Source organism: Microtus ochrogaster, chromosome 2 (assembly GCF_000317375.1).
Source record: "Microtus ochrogaster isolate Prairie Vole_2 chromosome 2, MicOch1.0, whole genome shotgun sequence".
In the NCBI taxonomy this organism is placed as follows: domain Eukaryota; kingdom Metazoa; phylum Chordata; class Mammalia; order Rodentia; family Cricetidae; genus Microtus; species Microtus ochrogaster.
In genome coordinates, this window is record NC_022010.1 from 54,464,133 (window position 1) to 54,472,233 (window position 8,101).

Here is an 8,101-nt window from a genome sequence, read left to right on the forward strand (position 1 = left end):
TTTTTGTCTAGATGAAATGGGGTGGCTTGGATTTGTACAGTTCTCATAAGACGGGGCGAGAGAGAAACAAATGGGAAAACCAGCAAAGAAAAGCAGAGTCTGGAATCTTGTTTTTAAAAAATCATCAGTTCCCTGTGCCCACCTGAGCCACCGTTCCCTGTGCCCACTGATGCCTTCTCCCTCTTCCACACACATTTATGAGGGGACCATGGCCTCTGCTGTTGCCACTGGAGTGCCAGTTTCATTCTGTCTTGCCAGTTGGAGACAAAAAAATAAATGATCACAAATGAGAACAAGCCATTGTCTGCATTCATGATCTCCTTTGTGAGGGGAGGGGAACAGGGCCCCATCCTGTTAGTTCACTAGTATGGCCAGGAGGAACAGGGTGGATATTCTCCAAAGAAGTGACTTCCTATTGCTGTTGACCCCACCCTCACACTCCAGTTTTTCTCAGCATCTTTTCCTCACTGACAGAGGGAGCACTCAGCCTATAAGGGGAAATGCTTGACCCAGATCGTGCAACAAGAACAAAATGGACTCGCTGGGGCTCTGTGTAAAAAGTAAGAGTGTCTCAAGGAACTGTCAGAGAGGGTTTTGACTCAATAGCCCTTCAATCTGTTTCTCAAAACAGTTTGAAAGAGGGGTGGGGTAGACCATCCCTGCTGTCCCTACCTCTGAAATGGGTTAAGACTGGGGACAGAGCAGAATTACCTATTGACTCTGAGTCCACTTATCCAGACACCCTGGGAGGTAGTTCCGTTCCCAAATCTGGTCCTCAGGGAGGAGGTCCACATGCAAGTCATCTTGGCAGACTCGCCATAGAGTAATGGGGACTGACAAATGAGAGTAGCCATGGGAACTTCTGAAAGAGATGCTGATGTTGAGGATTTCAGGGCCTGGTTGTCTTTCCTAACAGTGTGCAGGAGATAAGCTAAGACCTACTCTCCCCAAAGCTAGCACACGATGAAGCTGCTAGCTTCATCTTACTCTGTGTCAACATCAACTTGATTCCAGTGTGGCTGTGTGCAAGCCTCAGGCAAGGTCTCAGAACTGTTTAGTGTCACTAGCTAGCATCTGAAAGCAGAAGGGAGCTGTTGTCCCAGATACTACCTCTGTTCAGAGTCATCAGTTGGCAGAGCCATCCATGAAGCTCGTATGTAGACTAGGTCCAGGCTGACTATGGCAACTGTTAGTTTCCTCATATGCTTATAGATGGGTGTTTCTGTCCCATCCAGTCCCACAGCCAATAAATCATGATATTACTTATAAACTGTTTGGCTTATTATTGCTCAGACTTATTACTAACTAACTTTTACAACTTAAAGTCACCCATAATCCTTGTCTATGTTTAGCCACTTGGCTTGGTACCTTTTCTCAGTGAGGCATTCTCATCTTGCTTCCTCTGTGTCTGGCTGGTGGCTCATTCTCTGCCTTTCTTCTACCCAGAATTCTCCTAGTCTGGTTGTCCCGCCTATATTTCCTGCCTGGCTACTGATCAATCAGCATTTTATTAAGCCAGAATGAGTGGCAAATCTTTACAGTGTACAAGAGCATTACCCACAGCATATGCTGAAGGCTTGGTCCCGGTGAGTGGTGCTATTGGAAGGTGGCAAAACTTTAGGAGGTGAGAGGAAATGGGTTGTGGGGATCATGCCCTTGGAAGGAACAACAAGACTCCAGTCCCTTGCTGTCTCCCACTCTCTCTCAGAGCTAAATAGCTTTGCCCTACCATGCCCTCTCTGCCATGATATTCATTCTGCTTCACCTCAGACCTAAGTGCTATGATGACAGACTGAAACCTCTAAAACCATGAACCAAAATCAGTTCTCCCTCCTCCAAGTGTTTTTCTTGGGTCTCTTAACACAGTGACACAATTTTTACTAATACAGCAAATTTACGGTTATGGGGAATGAGAGCTGGAGACGTTGCTCAATGATTATTTACTCAAAGAGTGCTTGCTGCTCTTCCAGAGGACTCAGTTTGGTTTCCAGTACCCAGGGGCTCACAAGCTTCTGTAACTCCAGTTCCAGGAGAATCCAATGCCTTCTAGCTTCTGAGGGTGCCTGTATGTGCATGGCATACACACAAACATGCATACATACATACACAAATATACATACACATATATATATGTACACACATATACATACACACATACAAACATGCACATGCACATATATATAAGAAGTACTTTTTTAAAAAAATGAGACAGTAAGTTCTGCCTATAAACAGAGGTCACTGACTCATTTCTCCACTGCTCAGACCCAAATAATCACACAGAAACTATATTAATTACAACACTGCTTAGCCTCTTAGCTCAGGCTTCTTATTAACTAACTCTTACATCTTAAATTAACCCATTTCTATTAATCTGTGGCTTGCTGGTAAAGGTTGTGGGATGCCGTTCTCATTCAGCAGCTACTTGGCATATATATATATATATATATATATATATATATATTTGTGTTTATTCTTCATTTAACTTTTAAAACAGTACTATAGTTGAATATTAAAACAAGAACAACAGCCAAGTAGTGAGCATATTGATTACAGTCCTTCCCACATTCACTACTGCATATAGAGTGACAAACAGTAACTGGCCCATTAAGAGGTCTGACACTGAACGCCACCTCTAGGGTGATGTTCATCATCCTCACATGCTTCTCCATTATAATGATGCCGTCTTTCCTGATTTGGATCAAAGTCCACCAGTTCTACCTGACCCATTTCATCAGTCTCTTCTATTTCCTTCCTTTCAGGAAGGAGTTTTTCCAGCAAAGAAAGTTTATCAGGAGAGAGAAAGCCATTCTCAGGAAAGTTTACCTTAAACTCAATGATTAGACGTCCTTTTTCATTTGGCTGATGATATATTGGCATACCTTCGTTCAGCACACATTTTATATCTCCATGCTTGACAATCTGACCTGGATGAGAGGTGATGATTATGGTTCGGTTGTCAAGAGCGGATATTGGCTTTTGGAAGCCACACAATGCTTCAACCAGCTGTATGTCCATACACATGAAAAAGTCTTCTCCTCGTCGTGTAAAAACAGCATGGTCCTTCTGGTCTAACACAATGATAATGTCTCCTGGCTCCAGTCCTGGCTCTTGGTCTCTTTCACCATGGAATGTTATCTTCTGACCATCTTTTATGCCTTTATCAATATGAACTTCTAAAACCTTCTTCTCTCGAACTATCTTTCTTCCATTGCAGCTTTTACATCTGTCTTTAGGACTGATGCGTTCTCCATGACCCTGGCATTCCATGCACACTGACTGAATTTGCTGGACCGTTCCTGGTCCGATCTGATGAATCCTTATTTGCATGCTAGTCCCACTACAGTTGGGACAGCACTCTGCTGCTCCTTTCTTACCACCTCGGCCTTCATATTTGTCACAGATCACATTCTTCTGCAGAGCCAGTTTTCTTGTTGCACCATTATACAAGTCTTGTAAGGTCACTGAGAGCTGATGCACAACATTTTTACCTCTCCTTTCTCTCTGCATCCTTCCTCCTCCTCCAAAGAACATATCAAAGATATCCATGGGTGAGCCAAAACCACCACCTGCTCCACCCTCTTTAATCGCCTGCTCTCCTCCTTTATCATATAACTCCCTTTTTTTTGGAATCAGCAAGAACTTCATAAGCTTGAGAAATCTGTTTAAACTTTTCGCCTTCATTTGGATTTTTATCAGGGTGGTACTTCAAGGCCAATTTTCTATAAGCCTTTTTCAATTCTTCCTGGGTGGCATTGGATTTGACCCCCAAAACATCATAGTAAGTGGTTTCTTTCACCATTTTTTACAGCCGGTGAGCAGGCTGGTGCCAGAGAGTGGAAAGAGGAGCATAGCACAGCGCGGTTTGGGCGGACGCCGGTCCTCCACCTCCCACCAAGCGTTCTGGAAAGTTCCTTACTTGGCATCTTTTTGACTCTGCCTACTTTCTCTCTATATCTCTCTTCGGATTTCCCACCTGGCTTTACTCTGCTAAGCCATTGGCCAAAACAGCTTTATTCATTAACCAAAGTATTAAAATATATTCACAGTATACAGAGGGGAACCCCACATCAGCTACCACCTAACATCATCCACAGGCAACCCAGAAAAAAAAAAGGGAAACCAACTCTAAGCAACTATCAGGCTTGAGGCCAGAGCAGAGGTCTCCTGGTAGAACAAGAGACAAACTGAGATGGGCCATGGCTCAACAGAAGTATTTCTCAAGCATTAGAAGTGATCTTGATCAAATGTGGGTTGAGTATGTGTCTGCATTTTGTCAAAGCTCATCAAGTTCTACATGTAGTGTATATACACAATACTGTATGTAAATTATATTTTCATTTTTTGTCATAGGATGCTATTTCTCATGTAGGAGGTCTTGAGAGGGCAATTCCAGCATTGCTCATTACGAGCCTACCTTTCTAAAGGTAGGTAAAAAAAGACAACCCCAAAGTTCCTTTCCAAGTGTGCTACATCCCCACTGTGTGAAGAAGCAGATTCCGCCTACATCTAAAACCCTTCCTATCACTCCCCCAGCCCTTCAGAAAAGCTCTACCTATAAACCCAGGCCTTCACAAAGATCCCTGGCCTCTCTAAGACTGTTTCTTCATTGATGAAGTGGAGTCTAATCAACCCTATATAGCCTAAAAGTTCACTGAAGAAAACAACAACAAAAAAATGTTTTTATAAACTGGAAGGAGTCACAGGAATATAGCTTCTACATCATGTCAAAATGAATATAAGTGTTTAGACACATGCCTGAAAGGGCTGAGCTCCTTGGTGTAGTGTTAAAACTCTAATTGGAAAATCTGCTATGAGAATATCCATAAACAAGTTATTACTAAATAACCATAAGCAATGGTATGAATTTTCCTCTACGGTACACAGGTATGAAATAATACCTCATTTCCTTAATTATACAATCTATTCTAAGCCTCCCCTGGTCTGAAAGGTTGGGCTCTCAGATCAATTTGGGTTTATACTGATCAACTCTTAAGTGTAGCATTACTATCTCATAACCTCAGATTTATCATGGATTAATCATGTTCTATGTAGCTACAAAATAAAAATTCCCTGTTTTCCCTCCTATCAGCCCTATGATGTGCAAAAATGATGAAGACAATGGTATATGTTTGCATGTGTGTGTAACGAGTCACTGCTGCCATATGTGTTCATACATGCATAATTAAGCATTTTTATACAACTCATCTATATATGTATGTGTTTCAGACATTCCGTAACTGTGAAACAAATGTAAGCCAAAAAAAAAAAAATCTTATGGAAAGAAAGCTCACTTTTTCTCACAGCTTCAGAGGATTCAGTCATGGTGGGAAGGACATGGTGGAGGGCTCCCCTCGTGACAGCTAGGAACAGAAAGATAGAATGCACGTGCTGGAGAATTGACCTTTCTACTTAGTTTCTGCCCTAGCCTCCACACTATGAGATGGGTCACCCGTGTTGAGAACAAGTCTTCTCCTCATGGATAAAAAGGCCTTCAAAAACCACAGACCTATGCTTTCCTAATTTTCTGGGCATTTGTAAATAAAATTAATTTGAAAATCAAAATTAATGAAGACTAACATATGACTAATATACACATGTGTATATTAAATGTAAATCATAAATATTCCAGCAACATCTCCAGCCCCTAAAGATTCTCACTCATAAATTACAGTTCTAAGTGAAGAGAGTAGACTTACTGGATGTATTTTATTTCAAAGGCCTTCTGTGATAAAGAGAAAAACATTCTCCTGAATTGTGGACAATGAAGTACTCTTGGGTTAAGGGAGATGAGAAGCTTCAAAATCATGACATGAATCACTCTTAAAGTAAGTTGAATTGAGAACTATTTTCAGTGTCAAAACAGATGCCCCTATGGATGAAAAAGCATAGCAACCCATTGTTGAAAGGAAAAACCAAGATTAATATATAGTCACAGAAAACAGAGAACATAAAATTATAGAAGATATTTCCAAAGTGAGAAAAAGAAGATATTTTCAACCTAATTGCCCTATAGAGGAATGGATTCTTTCTGAGGATGGCAGAAATTCTTCAGTACCTGAGAGACTGACTGTGACAAGATAATGTAAATATTGGACTAGGAGTCTTCTACATTCAGAGCTAATTGCTCATCATTCTGACATCAAAGAATATATTAATTTGCCAGAATCTCCGCTCAGTATTATCAGGTATAAACAAAAGTAAATTATTCCGAGTCAGAGAAACAACTTCACAGAGGAGCCCCATCGTGGGCCTGCAAAGAGAGAGACTCTAGTGGATGAACACGAGGTCCATCCTCAGTGCACAACCTCGAGAGGCTGTCGTTTCCTTGAGCCCAAGGTGAATTACTGTCAGTATACAAAGGGTCCGATATGGTGATCTGATGAGCAGCAAAAGGAGACCCTAGATAGCAGAAAATGTCCATTTCTGATCTGAGATTCAGAATCCTTACAACCAATAGTGGGAGGCTAATGCGACCCAATCAGTAGACTGCCAACTACTTTAGGTCCCATTTCCCTTTGAGAATCATGTAGGAAAACGCATGCTTGTAGAAACATAGCATATCATAGACTATCACGCTGATACTTGTAAGGGCTCCCTTTGAGCCCTCTAATCCACTCAGGAACTCTGTGTAACAAACAGCAGACACTGACATCACTTGCCTCTGATGTACTTGATGATGCACTGGCTTTCTTAAAACTCAAGCAGTTTTGATAAATGAATGTAGTTATTTCAATCCAGAAAATTATAAAATAGAAAAAAAGTAATAAACTGTCTCTCAATTTGATGCTGTATTTTACCTAATGGAAGAGCAAAGTGAAGCAAAGATAAGGTTTAGATGGTACCTTTTCTTTACTCCTAGAAGAGTCTGCAAAGTATATTAATCTCAGTGATTTGCCATTGCATCCTGAACCCAAGAATCATCCAAAAAAGCAATATACATAGATTTGTTAGAAAAAAACATAATCATAGAGACATTGATTATTCCTTCCCCCGAATCTAGCTCTCTCTTTAGGCTGGTCCATGTCAAATGCTCTCAAACAGTAAAAGTACTAACTCCACTATTGCTTCTTTAAATATCTTTGTCTTACATCCAACCTAGTTAATGTTATTATCAGGGAGCAGTAAATGTGGACTATTAGTTACCTACTTCTCCATATTAAATTCACCAAAGTCTTAGGAGCTTAAATCAACAGATGTTTGTTACCTCAGTTTGTCTATACAGCATGATTCTGTGAAATGGTTTTGTCTCACACTCACTCATAAAGCTTTACCAAGGTGCTGCCCAAGGCTGTGCTCTTATCTGAAGGCTCAAGAGAGTGAAAAATCCATGTCTAAGTGCTTTAGAGAGTTGTTGGCATAATTCTGTTCCCCAAGTCTTCTGGACCGAGGCCCTCAATTTCTGTTAGTTGTGACCTCCTTCAGTCACTTGCCACATAGGTCTTTCTTTCACACGGCTCGCAGCATCCCTGAGAGCAACGGAGCAAGAGAGTGAAAGACAGCAAAGCAGAAAGAAGTCATAGCTTTTCACTGTCTAGCATCTTCCTTGCAGTAGCCTGGTTTTTAAAGACAAATCTCTGTCATCCGGCTCACACTTAGAGGGAGAGGTTGACATAAGGGCTTGAATAAAAGGAGGAAGCAGCATGCTGAGCCATTCTAGAAACTGCCTACCATATATTTCACCTTTTAGTGTATATCTAAAATAACTGAAAGAGAGAGTCAAAAAGATACTTACGAGTCAATGTTTATAGTTGCATTATCTACACTAGCCAGTGATAGAACTGTTGTCCGCAGAAAAATGGATAAGTGAATGTGTACACATATACATACACTAGAATATTATTCAACAGTAGAGAGGAATGCAGCTGTGATATAGGTTGGAGTATGAATAAACCTTGAGACATGATTAATATAGTAAGACAGACACAAAAGAATAAATATTGTATCATTCTCCTTATATGAAATATCTAGACTAGGAAAATTTAGAGACAGTACATTAGTGGTTAATGTTTGGTGTAGGAGTTCCTTATGTTTGTGTGTCGCTTTCATTGGATAATGAATAGAGAAACTGTCTTGGCCTACTTGATAGCACAAAACTCAGGTA

At 40.8% G+C, this 8,101-nt stretch overlaps 1 pseudogene; it reads right to left on the bottom strand.

The window, feature by feature from the left end:
* Positions 1-2,604: 2,604 nt before the first annotated feature.
* LOC101979722 lies at positions 2,605-3,809 on the bottom strand (annotated as a pseudogene).
* Between the last annotated feature and the right edge of the window lie 4,292 nt (positions 3,810-8,101).